At 44.4% G+C, this 18,272-nt stretch overlaps 1 protein-coding gene across 1 annotated transcript in view; it reads right to left on the bottom strand.

Annotated features, from left to right (window-relative positions):
* Positions 1-18,272, bottom strand: part of LOC129695600 (zinc finger and BTB domain-containing protein 5) — a 413,756-nt gene that overhangs the window by 334,371 nt on the left and 61,113 nt on the right. The gene's annotated exons all lie outside the window — the stretch shown is intronic.

Here is an 18,272-nt window from a genome sequence, read left to right as displayed (position 1 = left end):
TTCATCCTTATCTCATTTATAAAGGTATGTCCTTTTATTCTGGTCCTATATTCTCTCTGGTCCTATATTCTCCCACTAGTAGAAACATCTACTCTATCCAGGCCCTTCATTATTCGGTAAGTTTCAAGGACCCTGTCAACCCCGAGATCAGTCACGAAAACCTCTCGTATGTCAAACGATTCCCCCCCATTGGATATGGGGCCTAAAATTGCTCAAAATTCCTAATGGAGTCTGACCAGTGACCTATGAAGCCTCGCCATTACATCCCTACTTTTATATTCTAGTCGGCTTGAAATAAATTCTAACATTGCATTTGCCTTACTACTGATTCAACCTGCAAATTAACCTTTTGGGAATCCGGCACCAGCACTCCCAAGTCCATTTGCACATCCGATTTCTGAATTCTCTCCCCATTTAGAATACAGCCTTTATTCCTACTACCAAAGTACATGACCACACACATTGCTACGTTGTTGCCCACTATCCCAATGTGTCCAAGTCCATCCGCAGAGTCCTTGCTTTCTCTACACTACCTGCCCCTCCACTTATCTTGTACCATCTGCAAACTTAACCACAAAGCCCTCAATTCCATCATCAAAATCATTAATATACAACATGAAAAGTAGCGGATCCAACACCAATTCCTCCGGAACACCAATAGTCACTGGCAGCCAACCAGAGAAAGCACCCTTTATTCATACTCTTCTGCCATCTGCCATTCAGCCAATGTAATATTGTATTTACTAGTTCCTCTCTTCCATATGAAGTTCTCTTTTGGTCTTCAGCAGCATTTATATCCATCTCTTTTGCTATTCGTTCACAGAGATTTATTTCACTTCTGGTCTTGTATATACAGCTACATGTCTTTCGCAATCACAATGATACTTTATTACCCAAGTATGTTTTGCAACATACGAGGAATTTCATTTGCCAAGTCAGTCATACAAATTAAAAGCAATGGAGCACACAAAATGCATTTTAACATAAACATCCACCATAGTGACTCCTCCACATTCCTCACTGTGATGGAAGGTGAAGAAAAGTTCAAATCTCTTTCCTTCTATACTCTCAGTTGGGGGCCTCGAGCCCTCCGTTGACGGGACGACCTTGACTCCTGTAGCGGGCGGCTTTTTGGCCCTCCGCATCGGGGCAATCAGCTCCTGCATCGGGGATGTCTATCACTGGTGATGTGTTCAGGAGCATCAATAGATGCATTTTTATCAATCTCCCCTTTATCTGACGTGGATAGCAACTTAAAATCCCCTCACAACTATAAATGAGATGTATAGATAATGAAACTTACCAGGATGACAGTGAAACTAGTACGACTATAGTGGGGGAGGGACAGAGTGAGAGGGGTTAATTGAAGTTAGAGAGATCAATATTCATACCGCTGGTTTGCAAGCTGCCCAAGTGAAATATGAGATGCAGTTCCTCCAATTTGGCCTCCCTCCCTGCTTAACTCATCCCTTCCCACCCAAACCACTTCCCATGTACCTTCCCCAGCAACCACAGGAGATGCAACAACTGTCCCTAAACCACCTCCCTCGACTCTGTCCAGGGACCCCGACAGTCCTTTCAGGTTAGGCAGAGGCTCACTTGCACCTCCTCCAACCTCATCTACTCGATATCTATTGTTCCAGGTGCAGAGACTGATATTTCATCATGACATAGTTAAGTCGTGATCTAGATAGCACAAACAGTTGCAGAATGAGAACCTGTAGAACACTACTAATAAAGGAAACTACAACTAGAAGTGCTGTCTCCGTTCTTTATCTTGAAGACGGACTTCAAAGCAACACAAAACATGACATGGTGACAGCGGTCTACGACCCACAAGTGTTAAATATTCTTTAATCAGCTACTGAAGACGCAAATGTTCAACAAAAGATGACTTTGTTTTGTCGCTCGATGCTAGTGAAGGATGAGTGAGTAACCACACTGCAAACTTAAATATTTATAACTGATTGATTAACTTGGCACGTACAATGGAACGGCAACACTGTATGCATAGATATGACTGCAACAAACACGCCTGTTCTAGCGCCACTAATGGACAGGGAAGCAGCTGATATAATGAATGCCTTTGTCAGATTTAGACAAAAATGTGGACTATTGTTCAACAGTGTGTTCAAGAAAGCTAGTGAGAGTGAGAAAGCTAGCTACCTGCTTCTCTGGTCAGCAGAGAAGGGACTAGAGTCGTACAACAACTGGACATTTAAGCAAGAGGAGGACAGAGAAGACAACATTTATTTTAGATAAATCTTCTATACCTTTGAAAGACACCTTGAACCGAAGCCCTGCGATCACATACATCGATACTCTTTTCAAGGGCTCACGCAAACCAGTGATGAATCTGTGGATGACGCTCACAAAGCTGAAGAATGCTGCATCGAAATGTAAGTTCAGAGATAGTCAAGAGATAAATGACAGAGTGCTTGACCAAATCATATGGGGAAATTTCCACAAAGAGGTCCAGAAGTCTCTCATTGGAAGGGATGAGCAATTGACTCTCCAAGATGCCATTGACATAGCACGAGGACATGAAGCTACAAATAGGCAAACGTGTCTTGCAGGCAGGAAAGTCAATGCAGTGAAGGCCTATACACAGTATAGACCCAAACATCTAAGGTATGGGTATGTCCCAATCCCCAACCAAAGTTTAACTGCAAATATGCAGGAATAGTGGCAGATTGCATGTGTTCAGTGATAAAACCAACTGCCCAGCCTTTGAAACCACTTGTAGAAAGTGTGGAAAACAGAACCACTGTCAGTCTGCAGAGCTGAATAAAAATCACAGCAAATGAAGAAGGGAATAATGTGCACTCACATGATATAACACACCAGCGAGACCAAATGTAGACAGGGGCGGTCGTTTCACTGAACACCTTCGATCAGTCCTCCCGGGTCTACATGATCTTCCAGCTCTAGAATTTCACTGTCCCCCTCCCCAAATTCTTCAACTACATTATCCACCATCCATGTGAATACATATGTAGAGTAACCATATTGTTGCAGAGAAAGGTGAAGAGGCTAAACACCAAAAGCTGGAGTAACTCTGCGGGTCAAGCAGCATCTCTGGAGAAAAGGAATGTGACGTTTTAGGTTGAGACCCATCTTCAAACTGAGAGTAAAGGGAAAGGGAAACAAAATATATAGACGATGATATAGAGAGATATAGAACAAATGAATGAAAGATATGCAAAAAAGTAACGATGATCAAGAAAATGGTTCATTGTGGGCTGTGGGCTGTGGGCTGTGGGCTGTGGGCTCGGTATAAACAAGTTGTACAATGAAACGCACCAGGACAGCAATAAACAATTAATGTGTATTAAAGAACATGTGGGACCTTCCCAATGGCCTTACAAAATCCATGAACACTACACACTCTCCTTAGCAACACATTATATTAGCTCTTTAAAAATCTCATTCAAACTGGTGAAACAGAATTGCACCCTTGCAAAGCTATGTTGACTATCTCTAGTAATCGCTATCCTTCCATGAGTAATTGAATCCTTTCCCTCAGATTTGTTTTTCCAGCATCTTCCCGGCCACTGAAGCAAGACTTACTGGCCTGTAATTACCTGGCCTATCCTTGCTACCTTTCCAAAATAAAAAATGGGAGGGAACTTTAACTCTCCCTCCCATTCCCATTCCGACCTTTCTGTCCGGGGTCTCCTCCATGGTCAGAGTGAGGCCGAACGCAAATTGGAGGGAACAGCACCTCATATTTCGCTTGGGCACCTTACACCCCAGCAGTAGGAATATTGATTTCTCTAACTTCAAGTAACCCTTTCATCCCCTGTCCCTTCCCCACCTTAGTTTCAGTCTGAAGAAGGGTCTCAACCCGAAATGTCAACCGTTCCTTCTCTCCAGAGATGCTGCCTGGCCCGCGGAGTTACTCCAGCATTTTGTGTCTCTTCGATTTAAACCAGCGTCTGCAGTTCTTTCATACACATTAATCATTTCACTGTTGTCCTGGTGAGTTTCATTGTACAACTTGTTTATACCGAGCCCACAGCCCACAGCCCACAGCCCACAGCCCACAGCCCACAGCCAACAATGAACCGTTTCCTTGATCACCGTTACTTTTTTGCATATCTTTCATTCATTTGTTCTATATCTCTCTATATCATCGTCTATATCTTTTGTTTCCCTTTCCCTTTACTCTCAGTTTGAAGACGGGTCTCAACCTAAAACGTCACATTCCTTTTCTCCAGAGATGCTGCTTGACCCGCAGAGTTACTCCAGCTTTTTGTGTTTAGCCTCTTTAACCATTCTCTGCAACAATATGGTTACTCTACATATGTATTCACATGGATGGTGGATAATGTAGTTGGAGAATTTGGGGAGGTGGACGGTGAAATTCTAGAGCTGGTTAACATTTAAAAAAGTGGCATTAGATGTCATAGTGGACACATAGGTGGAGCTTGATGCTCTATCTATATTCCTGGCTGTTACAAGTGACAAAGGAGAAGGCTACTTGGGCTCTGACAGATTTGTTTTAATCTTCCCCAGCCACAGGTGAGATGTTAGATAACTAGGGGCAGCAAACCTGATACCTTTTTTATTTAGGAAAGACAGCAAGGAGAATTACAGGCCAGTAAGTCTTGCCTCAGTAGCCGGAAAGATGCAGGAAAATAAATCTGAGGGAAAGGATTCAATTATTCATGGAAGGTTAGGGATTAATAAAGATAGTCAACATGGCTTTGCAAGGGTGCAATTCTGTTTCACCAGTTTGAATGAGATTTTTAAACAGCTAACAAGATGTATTGCTAAGGAGAGTGTGTAGTGTTCATGGAATTTGTAAGGCCATTGGGAAGGTCCCACATGGGAATCTGGTAAAAGGTTGGTGCTGATGGGGACCAAGGCAAGAAGGCAAACTGGATCCAAAACTGGCTTGTTCAAGGAAGCAGGGGCGGATAGTGGAGGGTTGTTTGTGATTAGAACCCTATGATGTGGTATGACACAAGGATCATTGCTGGCATACTTTTCATGTACATTAACAATTTTGATCTAAATGTAGGACAAATTAATATTACACTTGCAGATGGCATGAAGCAAGAAGGCACGGCCAGGTGCAGTCGCCTTCGTGGTAGTTCCGCGGAGACTGCATATTTTTAACTTGTATGTTCATTTTTAATTTATTTCTAAGTACTAACACACTAGCACTAACAACGCACAACCGGGAAACACTCGTAAAACTAAACTTTAATGTAACCGGAGACTTTTTAAATACTACTCACCGATCCAGCGTTGCCGGCAGAGTTCAACCGAACGCGCCGCGGCAACAACAATGGGAGCGCGGCTCCGGGAAAAAGCCGGAGAAAACATCGGGGTAAGCGGGGGGGGGGATTCGGAATAGGCTGAGAGCCCAAGCCTTCCGTCCACCTCTGCCCAGCATTCTTCTGGCGAACGTCCAGTCCCTGGAGAACAAGCTGGATGACCTCAGGGCGAGGATCAGATTCCAGCGGGACATAACAGACTGCAACATCTTCTGTCTGACCGAGACATGGCTGACCTCGCTGGTGCCGGATCAGGTAATCTGCGTAACCGTGTCCCTCACTGTCCACCGTGCCGACAGAACGGAAGAATCCAGGAAATCCAAGGATGGAGGAGTTTGCTTCATGACCAATAATAACAGGTGCAACCCTGGAAATATTAAGACGCTTTCTCATTCCTGCTCGTCTGACCTGGAGCATCATGCCGTCCATTCTACCTTCCTCGGGAGTTCAGCTCAGTGATCATCACAGCCGTCTACATTCCACCGCATGCGGACACCGACGTGGCACTATCGGCCCTACACAATGTTCCATGTTGACACCAAAACAAGAATCCTGATGCAGCTATGGTGATGGCTGGAGATTTTAATGCCAAATCTCAAAAAGGTCATTCCTAACCTGCCAACACATCACGTGTGCCACCATGGGGAAAGAACCTTGGACCACTGCTACACGCCGTTCAGGAAAGGCTACAAGGCCGTTTCACTCCCTCCTTTTGGAAAATCTGACCACGCTGCCATTTTCCTGCTGCCGGAGTATAAACAATGGATAGTAAGGGAAGCGGCAGAGACGAGGGACCCAAAACGGTGGTACGACCATTCAGAGGCCATGCTGCAAGATGCACTGAGCGATGTCGACTGGAATATGTTCCAAGTAAGTTCCAGTGACGTCAGTGAGTTTGCGGACGCGGTCACATTGCTACAATAGCCGATAACATCGTCCCCACAGTAAGGGTTAGCATCTTTCCTAATCAAAAACCCTGGGGGGACAGATCCATTCGCGTTGCCTTGAATGCTCGCACCACTGCTTACAACTCCGGCCTGGCATCCGGATATATGGACGACTACAAGGCTGCAAAGGGCGGTGAAGGACGCAAAAATGAGATACAGGGACAGGATGGAGTCGCAGATGGAGCAGCACGACACCAGTCGCCTTTGGCAGGGGCTACGGGCTGTAACTAACTACCAGAGCAGCCCCCCCCCCTCACAGCCGGAAGTGCCGACACCTCCCTAGCTGACGACCTGAACTCTTTCTACGCTGGTTTCGAGATGGGCAACATGACCCCTAGCTCGCCGGCTAACAACAACACCATCAGCGTGCTGGCTAGCGAGGCTGGAGGGAGGTCCATCGCTGGGGATGTGCACACATTCTCCGAGCACAACATTCAATTCAATTCAACTTTATTGTCATTGCACAGATACAAGTATGGGTACAACGAAATGCAGTTTAGCGTCAGTCCGTAGTAATAGTGCAATATAGAAATAAAAATACAGAATAAGCAAACAATGTGGACGGAGAGACTGGAGAAATCTATCGGCGGGACTCCGAGTTCAGCAATGTGATAGTGTTGTTGTAGAAGCTGTTCCTCATCCTACTAGTACGAGACCTGAGGCTCCTGTACAGCCTCCCTGATGGGAGGAGGGCAAACAGTCCATGGTTGGGGTGTGAGGGGTCTTTGATGATCTTCCCGGCCCGTCTCAGACACCGTTTTCGGTGGAGGGCATCCATGGCAGGGAGCGGGGCACCGATGATGTACTGAGCGGTTTTCACCACCCGTTGCAGTGCCTTCCTGTCCGCTACGGTGCAATTGCTGTACCATACCGTGAAGGAGGTGATCAGGATGCTTTCGATGGTACAGCGGTAAAAGTTGGTCGGGATCTGGAGGGACAGGTGAGCTTTCTTGAGCTTCCTCAGGAAGTAAAGGCGCTGCTGCGCCTTTTTGATCAGCTTGGAGGTGTTGCTGGAGAACATGAGGTGGGCTCTGACGCATGTGAACACGAGGAAAGCTGTAGGCCCAGATGGTATATCTGGGTGAGTACTTGTGCTACTCAGCTAGCTCCAGTGCTCACCACAATATTAAACCTCTCCCTAGCCAAGTCCATGGTCCCTGCCTGCTTCAAAAGATTCACCAATGTACCTGTACCAAAGAATGCCTCTCCAGCTTGTTTGAATGACTACCGACTGGTGGCCCTCACGTCGCTGGTCATGAAATGCTTAGAGAGGCTGATTAAGAACCACATCTGTGCCTCCCTTCATCGCAACATGGACCCGCTACAGTTCGCATACTGTCCGAACAGATCCATGGATGATATGGTCTCCCAGGTTCTGTACACCGCTCTCTCTCACCTTGACAGCCAGAAGGGGGACTATGTGAGGATGCTGTTCATTGACTACAGTTCAGCCTTCAACACGATAGTTCCCACCAGACTGGCTGAGAAGCTACTGGAATTGGGGCTCAACACCACCCTGTGTGCCTGGGTCCTGGACTTTCTCACCGCCAGGCCCCAACTGGTCAAGATGGGAGGGAATACATCGAAGACCCTCACCCTGAGCACAGGATCGCCCCAGGGTTGCGTCCTCAGCCCCCTATTGTACTCCCTGTACACACATGATTGTGTGGCCAGGTTCAGCTCTAACTCCATAATCAAGTTTGCTGATGACACTGTGGTGGTAGGCCTGATCTCAGATAACGATGAGAAGTCCTACCAGGAGGAGGTGGCTGATCTGGCACTAGTGTCAGGACAACAGCCTCCTCTTGAATGTCATAAAAACTAAGGAGCTGATTGTGGACTTTAAAAGGGCACATCATCCGAGGATGTACACTCCACTGGAGATAAATGGGGCTACCGTGAATAGGGTGAGCTGCTTCAAATACCTGGGAATCCACATTACAGAGGATCTGACATGGACAACACACACTGCCGCACTGGCGAGTAAGGCAAGGCAGCGCCTTTACCACTTCAGGCAGCTGAGGAAATTCAGAGTCTCTCTGAGGACCCTTCAGTGCTTTTACTCTGGGGCTGTAGAAACCATCTTCTCTGGCAACGTCACAATCTGGTTTGGGAACAGCTCTGCCCAGGACAGGAAGGCTCTGCAGAGAGTAGTGCGTTCGGCCGAACGCACTATGGGAATTACACTCGCCCCCCTGCACGACCTATACATCAGGAGGTGCAGATCCAGAGCCAGCAACATTATGGGGGACCCCTACCACCCCAGCAACGGACTGTTCCAGCTGCTACGGTCAGGCAAACACCTCGGCTGTCATGCTGTGAAAACAGAGAGGATGAAACGGAGTTCCTTCCCACAGGCCATCAGGACTGTAAACTCTTATCTCACCAGGGACTAATTCACTGTACTAATTTACTGTTGTGTTGTGTCTTTTTAAAATTATAGTTTTTTTCCTAACATGTAAATACTGATTCTGTTCTATTCTGTTCTGTAGTTTTTGCACAATCCGCAGACATTGCCACTTTCATTTCACTGCACATCTTGTATGTGTATGTGACAAATAAAGTTGACTTGACTTGACTTGAAGCAGGTAGTGTTGGCAGTGAGAAGAGAGTTATAGGTGGCAGGATAATACTGGTTGTAAGATGGGCAGATCAATGATCAATATAATTTAATCCTGATATGCATGAGGTGAAGTGTAGGTTAGAATATACAAAAGAAATGGTAGGGCTCTAGGGAGTGTTGAGGAACAGAGGGACCTCAATGTCCAAGGATCATTGAAATATATGGGTAGATAAGGTGGTGAAAGCAGTACATTATACATTTGCCTTCAGTGGATGTAGCATGAAATTTAAGAGCAGGGATGTTATGGTTCAACTTAAAAAAATAATGGATAGGTCAATGTACAGATTTTACTGCCACACTAGAGAAAAGATGCAATTGTACTGGAGATGGCAGAGTAGAGGTTTTCCAGGATGCTGCCTGGGATAAAGCATTTTCCGTCATGAGGAGAGACTGGATAGTCTGTGTCTCTTTCCTAGGACCAGATAAGCTGAGGAGGATTTGATGAGAGTTGTTCAAAATTACAGGGGGCACAGATAGTAGGAAACTTTTCCCATAGCAGGGGTGTTGAAAAGTAGAGGGCAAGGTTTCTGGGTAAGAAATAGGAGGTTTAAAGGGGATTTGAGAAATCCCTTTTTCACCCACAGGATGATTGAAATCTGGACCACTGCCTGAGTGGGCAAGAGGACAGATACACTCTACACTTAAATAGTGTTGAGATGAGCATGTAAATTGCCACAGCATAGACCGCTATGAAACAAGTGCTGGCATATGAGACTAATACAGATAGGTACTTGATAGTCTGTTTGAATATGATGGGCAGAAGGATCTGTTTCTGTGCTATAATGCTCTGGCTCTAATAACACCAACTCTTTCTCAAAACTGGTTGCCATAGTTCCACTTTATTATCTGCTGTATTGTGCTGCAACAGATAAAACATTTTCCTTCCATTTGGTCATCAAAGATCGCAAACTTCAATAGCTCATAGATTCCAATATCCATCGTAAGCTTTCTAGCCTTTCACTTTCCTCTGTCTCCATCTTCCCCTCTAGTTTCATCGCTCTTCCAATCCTCTCCTTTCTGATCCAAACCCATCTTGAGCAAATGTTTCCACTTTGGCCTCCAGGTTCTCATCTGAATGAATTCACCACCTTCTCTGTGCCCATTTCTTTGGCCAGGAATCTTCATCTCAAACTGCAAACCTTTTCCTACACCTGCAGAATTCTTATTACTCTGGACCTCTTGCTCTGGTCTCTTAATCTTTCTAGATCTATTGAATGCAAATTGCTGTTAGGACATAACCCATCACAATTTTGTTTCTATCCCCCACACTCCTTTTCCGAATGTTGTACCCTGCTCGTTAAGAACGTTTTCTGATTTAGGAACAAAAAGTTATTTTGAAGAGTGACCAACCTGAAACATGACCTCTGTTTTGCTTTCCACTGCCTGACTAGCTGACTGCAGCTCTTTGTGTTTTTTTTGGATTTCCATCAGTCACCAAGTCATACAGCATGGAAATTGGTGCCCACCAGCCAGCATTTGTTTACCACCATCCTATGTACTTTCTCAGCAATTCCCCACCAATTCTACCATTCTACATACAAGGGATATTTTATAATGGTCATTATACCTATCAACATGCCCATTTTTTAAATATTCCAAGTGCACAGAATCCCACAGGAGATCCTTCTGCTCTGTGGCTACAAAACTTTACAACTCCTCCCCCTTCTGCCGTGGGGTCATCATCATCAGCAGTCACTCAAAACGAGCACGACTCCTCTCCTCTCCATAGGGTCGTCTACTTGTGGGTCTGCAGATGTCTGTAGAGGTCAATCCACGATCCACACACCTTGGTGCAACGTGGGTAGTGGAGACTGGCGGTGGTTGGTAGTCGTCGAGCCCCCTTCTCTCTCTCTCCTTACGGTGCTGTTGCTTTGTCTCTGCGACATGGCGTAGCTCCGTTTCATGACGCGCAGCTCCTTCCTGCACGGATTTCCTCCAGGAGCGCCTGTCCAGTGCATTTTGCTCCCAGTTGCGCGATGTGATGTGGAATTTCTTCAAACTGTTCTTGATGTTGTTCTTGAAGCGTTTCTTTGGCCCGCCGGGGGCTCCTTCAGTTGAGAGTATAGTTTAGGGGGATGTGAGTTGGACATGCGGATGACATGGCCAGTCCATCGAAGTTGGTGCTGCATTATTGTGGTGATGCTGGTCATGTTGGCTTCCTCCAAAACGCTGATGTTGGTTTGTTTGTCCTCCCAGCTGATTCTCAGAATCTTTTGTAAGGACCTTTGATGGTATTGTTCCAGGGCTCTCAGGTGCCTGCTGTGGTCGATGACTAGGCTCCATACAACAGGGTGGGTCGGTGGGGTACACCGAGACTGACTCCCCTTCCAACTTCACCCCCCCCTCAATCTTTGCACATCCCCCAAGCCTTTCCACTCGTCGCTGTAATTTCATGTTTCATGTATTTTGTGTTTTTTATGACTGTTGGCAGATCAATTTTACTCCTGGGATAAATAAAGTTCTATCGTATTGTATTGTATATAAGAGGAAATGGGGAGAACATGTAAACTATACAGAGTCAACACCTGATGTAAGAATTTAACTTGGCACCACTGTGACACTGTTCTGCCCATCATTTGGTTTTCAGCCCACAAGTCATTTGTGAAATTCCAACAACTTTTTTTCTCTTTCCATAGATGCCTGACCAACAGTGTTTCCAGCATTTTATGTTTACTTTTCAATGGAATAGCTTGAATCTAGATGTCGAGTAAGGATATGGCTTGAAAGATCATTTAATAGAAACTAGAATTAAAAAAATATATACATAGAAGCAAAATATATAATTTAACTGGACTAGGCATTATATAAATTTTAAGAAAATATAATTGAGAGTGATGGGATACCTTTTCTAGTGACTTTGAAGTGATAAAGAAATATTGTAAGACAAGGGTTCGGATTGAGATTGCCTTGATCACTGATATAACTAAATAGGGTAATGGGAACAGAAGTGGATTAGATGGAACAGAGTGAGTAAACAATAAAAATATGGGCAACTGCGGGAGTTGGCTAGAATGAGGGGATTAATTATGTGAAAATTACACCGTCACGTTCCATCTAACGTAGAGACCAGAAGAGTTATTGCCTTAGCAGTGAACATTTTTTCTATTGATGTCAAATATTTCGGATACTTGTAGATGCACAAGACAATATTAAACTAAAAGACGAATACAGTAAAAGTTACCTGTCACTGGTGCACTGACTGGTAGTAGTATGTCTGCATTTATGTACCTGAAGATTAAGGGAAGGATGAAGAATGCACTTTGGAATCAATAGATTTGAGTGAACGACAGAGTGTTAATATGCACACTTCAGTGAGTTCAGGATATATTAAGCCATGTAACATTAATCATATTACATAATGTTCCACACTCATGAGGAATGTCTTCTAATGCTTAGACAGTGACAGATCAGAATCAGAATATAACTTTATTTGCCAAGTATGTTTTGCAACAAACAAGGAATTTCATTTGCCAAGTCAGTCATACAAATAAAAAGCAACAGAACACCCAAAACACATTTTAACATGAACATCCACCACAGTGACTCCTACACATTCCTCACTGTGATGGAAGGCAAAATAAAGTTCAAGTCCCTTCCCTTTGTTCTCCCGCGGTTGGGGGCCTCGCGCCCTCCGTTGACGGGACGATCTTGACTCCCGTAGCCAGCTGCGTTCAGGCCCTTCGCGTCGAGGCGATCAGCTCCCGCATCGGGGGGATGTCAGCTCCCCCGCGCTGGGCGATCGAACCTCGCGATGGGGCTGGTCGAACCTTCTGCGTTGTTGGAGCTTCCCGACCCGGTCTCCCCCGAGATTGCGAGCCCTTGATGGTAAATCCGCAGGCCGAGGTTGGAGCCATACCATGCAAGGGATCAGCTCCGATGTTAAATTCACGCCCCGTGGTGGGGCTCATGACAGTCCGAGGAGGCCTCCAGCTCCATCGATGGAAGGCCGCAGAGCGCACGGAGAATGCGATCCGAATATTAATCACATCTCCGGAAAGGTAAGAACCTGAAAAAAAGTTTCCCCCGATCCCCTCCCCCCACATAAGACAAACCAGAGAACATTAAAACAAACTTTTAACAAACACTAAAAATAAAAAAAAGATGAAAAAACCAACAGGCTGCCGGCGGAGCTGCTATCGTGGTTTGTTAATAAAAAGGGTTGTTAATACTAAAGGTGATGAATGATTTGAGCACTAACTGTCTTTCATAGGTTTTGATAGTAATGCCAATGCAGAAGGTGTAGCAAGGAATACACTTAGATACACAAAAATAACTTATTTAGGATCTCTGACGACTTGGAGATGTTCCAAAATCACTTCAGTGCTGGTGAGGTGTCCTTATTATTCTAATATTTGGAGACAGTAGCCATTTTGAACATAGCAAGATCCCACAAATAGTAATTCAATAATAACAAAAGTATCTGATGTTAAATGTTGATTGAAGGAAAAAGTGACCAGGTATTAGAAGATGATGGCTTTGGTCAAGAGTAAATTTAGAGGCTTGGGGTGGAATATGAGAATTAGAAGTGAGCAGGATTTTTTCCTTAATATTGTAATGTATTTGAAACATCTTCTATTTAAACTTCAATTGTTAGTCTATGGGAGTTGAAGAGTCCTTAAGATTATTATCTTGACTAGCTATGGGAATGTAAGGCAAGAGGGAAAGTTACTTAAAAAATCCCTTTTATATGCTATCTGGAGGAATAGGCCTAAATGCGGCCAGAAGAGGATCACGCTCCCCTATGTGTTGTCCAAAGCAAGCGCTGTCTCCGCTCTGTTAAGAGGACTGTTTACCCTCCTACCATCCGGGAGGCGCTAAGGTCTCTCCGTTGCCGAACCAGCAGGTCGAGGAACAGCTTCTTTCCGGCCGCTGTCCCTCTACTAAACAACGTACCTCGGTGACTGCCAATCACCCCCCCCCCGGACACTTATTATTTATTCTTTTTATTCAAATCGTTTGCTATGTCGCTCTTCAAGGGAGATGCTAAATGCATTTCGTTGTCTCTGTACTGTACACTGACAATGACAATTAAAATTGAATCTGAATCTGAAAGCTAATTCAAATAATACAGAATTCTGTTATTGTAATGAAATGTATGCAGGATTCAAGGATTCGGTTCAATAAATTGAGAAGGCACATGCTAAAGAGCACAGTTAACTTTATTAAAGCAAAATACAAGTAAAACAGAAACACTATCAATAAAGTAACAATACAAAATAACACCCCTCTGAGTATTTGATTCTCCTGTTTGCCTGTCACCCGCACACACCAAGCTCTCTTTCTCTCTCGTTAGGAAAAGCAATGGAAGATGAATGAGGCTGTAACTAGGAAGACAGCAAAGGATTTTAAGGTAGCACTTGAGTGAAAGAGAAAGCTTGCATATATTAATATTTCTTTGACTGGAATTGGGAATAAAGGGGAACGAAGTGTTGAGAAGTACCAGGATTTATTGAATAACAGTGTCCAGTCGTATTTAGCTCTTGAAACTCAAGGGACAATGAGTGTAATAGAAAATCTCACAATAGTGTTTGATTTCATAGTCCACTAACATAGAATGATGTAATTGCTCCTATGCTTTAGAATATAAGAATTTAATTATTACTTTAGTTTTCAGATTGGGAACCACAAGTATGAAAAGTGAGTCCAAAAACTCCCTCAGATTCATGTTTCTATTTAACTGGTTTGGGATTCTTTACTCTGTATTTATTGACTTAATTGTTGTTGGTGACAGTGGCAGTACCCTGCCTTACACTGTTGCTTACACTGCCTTGAGAACTGGTTCTGAAGATATTGCATTTCCCTGCTTTCAGGGGTGTTGGAGAGGCTGACAATATTTCCAGAGCTGATACTCCCTAAAAGGAATTATTACAAATTATCAGATTATTATTGGCTGAGGTAATCTTATTATTTATTTATCTTCTCTTTTCAATGCAATTAGTGGCCTGGACACCCTACAGTGTTGTAAATAACTAAATGCCACTTGTACAAAACTACATTTATTTGTGTTGATTCATTCACAAAATGGTAAGTAGGGGATGTTATCCTTGCTGTTCAAACAAACTCATGAAAGATACTGCATTCCTCGCTACTAATTGTGAGTAAAATCAGAAGATAGTCTTTAGTAATATAAAAGCAACATGCAGTATGACCTGGATCTATAAATACCAACAAACAGCACCAGAACATTAAGTGTCAGCATCACAGGAACCCAACTAATTTAAATACCAAGGAACACATACCTTCAAAGTCAGAAGCGGAGCAGCAGTTGAAGGAGTGCGGGGATTGGCTGAGAGGTAAGCTCTTTGGAGTTTTTTCAGTGTTTCTTTCTAAAGTGCGAGTCTTTGGATCAAGAATCTTCGGCGAGGAGGCTGAGGCAAGGAGGCTACACTTGATTGATGTTTGTGATTTTTGTCCACTGAAGAAATGGCAGGCATGTTGGTGCAGTGTGTTTCCTGCAGAATGTGGGAAGTCAGGGACACGTCTGGAGCTGCTGTAGACTACACCTGCGGAAATTGTGTCCAGGTGCAGCTCCTGAATGAACGTTGGGGAACTGGAGAAGCAGCTGGATGACCTCCGGGTAATCGGAGAGTTTCGCGGACATGACCTACAGTGAGGTTGTCGTAGCAAGGATACAGGAAGAGTGATCGTGGAGTGCAGGAGACCCCAGTGGCTGTGCCAAATTAAAACAGGTACACCCTTTTAGGAGCTGTCAGGGCAGACAACACTTCCAGTCCAAGCGGCGGGAAGGTTGGTGGCTACAATCCTAGCGATGAAATTCGACCAGCGAAACTGTCGTCGGACAGAGCTATCGTGACTCCATTGTCCGAGGAGCAGACTGGAGATTCTGTGACGGCAGATGAGACTTGAGGATGGTCTGTTGCCTCCCTGGTGCCAGGGTTCAAGATATCACAAACCGAATTCTGAACATCCTTGAGAGGGAAGATGAATAGCTGGCAGTAGTTGTGTATGGAGGCACAAACAACGTCGGGAAGAAGAGGAAGGAGATTCTGCAACGCAAGTTTAGAGTGTTAGGAAGAAGACTGAAATGCCGGACTTCTAGGGTGGTTATCTCTGGATTGCTTCCAGTACCTCGTGCTAGTGAGGGCAGGAACAGGGGGATAGGGGATCTGAATGTGTGGCTGAGGGGCTGGTGCAGGGAGCAAGGATTTAGATTTATAGACCACTGGGATCTCTTCTGGGGTAGGGGTGACATGTACAAAAGGGACGGGTTACACCTAAACTGGAGGGGGACCGACATCCTGGCAGGCAGGTTTGCTACTGCTACACGTGTGGGTTCAAACTAAGTGGTGGGGGGAGGGAGGGATTGACTAATTGGGAGTATAAAGATGGAGTTAAAGGGGAAGTGAGTACAGGAAAAGTTACAAAAGATTCTCGAATTAATGGGAAGGATAGTTTGAGAAGTGTGAGAGGGGAGGTGAATACTAAAGTTAAAGTGTTTTCAATGAATGCATGAAGTATAAGAAATAAAGTGGATGAGCATGAAGCTCAGTTAGAAATTGGCAAGTATGATGTTGTGGGAATTGCAGAGACATGTCTGCAAGAGGATCAGGGCTGGGGACTGAATATTCAAGGGTATACGTCCTATCGAAAAGACAGACAGGTGGGCAAAGGGGGTGGAGTAACTCTGTTGTTGAGGAATGAAATTCAGGCTCTTGCGAGGGGTGGCATAAAATCAGGAGATGTAGAGTCAGTATGGATAGAACTGAGGAATTGTAAGGGTAAAAATACCCATATGGGACTTATCTACAGGCCCCCAAACAGTAGCCTGGATATAGGGTGCAAGTTGAATCAAGAGTTAAAAGTTGGCATGTCTCAAAGATAATGCTACGGCTGTTATGGGAGATTTCAACATGCAGGTAGACTGGGAAAATCAGGTTGGTACTAGACCCCAAGAAAGGGACTTTGTGGAGTGCCTCCGTGATGGATTCTTAGAACATCTTGTACTGGAGCCTACCAGGGATAAGGCAATTCTGGATTTAATGGTGTGTAATGAACCTGATTTGATAAAGGGAACTCGAGGTACAGGAGCCATTAGGAGGTAGTGATTATAATATGATAAGTTTTAATGTACAATTCGAGAGGGAGAAAGGGAAATCGGAAGTGTCAGTATGTCTATTGAACCACATATGTCACTTAAAACACGTCACTTAAGTCATTGTAATATAGGAACGATCCTCTTCTCCCCGAAAAAACTGAACAACACAATATATAAGAAGAACCCAATTATACATGATACAATAAGAATTTGGAAACAAATAAAATTATCTTCAAAATTAAGAAATTTATCATTGTTAATGCCAATTGCGAATAACCCTTTATTTAAACCATCTCTTATTGATAAAACATTTAACCAATGGGAAAGTTTCGGAATTAAAAGGATTGGGGATATGTATGAAATGGGAAACCTACTATCGTTCCAACAATTACAATTAAAATTTAAATTGAAAAACAACCAATATTTTAAATATCTTCAGATTTGCGATTTCATGAAAAAATACATACAAGGATATCAAAAAATAACTCCTGATCTATTGGAAGATGCAATTAATATTAAAGCTGACTTTAATATTTGATCAGCGACAACGATGAGTCAGCCTACAGGGAGGAGATCCAGCACCTGACAGCCTGGTGTGCCAACAATAACCTCGTCCTCAACTCCAAGAAGACGAAGGAGATTATCGTTGACTTCAGGCAGACCAGAGGAGGCAGTCATACCCCCATCCATATAAACGGGACTGAGGTGGAGCGCATCTCCAGCTATAAATTCCTCGGAGTACATATCTCAGAGGATTTGTCCTGGTCCCTCAACACCTCCAAGCTAATCAAAAAGGCACAGCAGCGCCTTTACTTCCTGAGGAGGCTCAAGAAAGCCCACCTGTCCCCCCGGATCCTGACCAACTTTTACCGCTGTACCATAGAGAGTATCCTGACCACCTGCTTCACGGTATGGTACAGCAGCTGCACTGCTGCGGACAGGAAGGCACTACAACGGTTGGTGAAAACCGCGCAGCACATCATCGGTGCCCCGCTCCCTGCCATGGATGCCCTCCACCGAAAACGGTGTCTGAGACGGGCTGGGAAGATCATCAAAGACCCCTCACATCCCAACCATGGACTGTTTGCCCTCCTCCCATCAGGGAGGCGGTACAGGAGCCTCAGGTCACGTACTAGTAGGATCAGGAACAGCTTCTACAACAATACAATCACATTGCTGAACTCGGAGTGCCGCCAATAGATTTCTCCGGTCCCTCCGTCCCCATTTTTTAATTATTCTGTATTTTTTGATTATTCTGTATCTTCTCTCTTTCTATTTTTTTTATATTTCTTTATGCACAACTACTACGGACTGACGCAAAACTGCATTTCGTTGTACTCATACTTGTATTTGTGCGATGA

Source organism: Leucoraja erinacea, chromosome 3, assembly GCF_028641065.1.
Source record: "Leucoraja erinacea ecotype New England chromosome 3, Leri_hhj_1, whole genome shotgun sequence".
Taxonomy (NCBI): domain Eukaryota; kingdom Metazoa; phylum Chordata; class Chondrichthyes; order Rajiformes; family Rajidae; genus Leucoraja; species Leucoraja erinaceus.
Note: the sequence above shows the minus strand (reverse complement) of the source record. Positions and strands in the feature narration are given on the sequence as shown.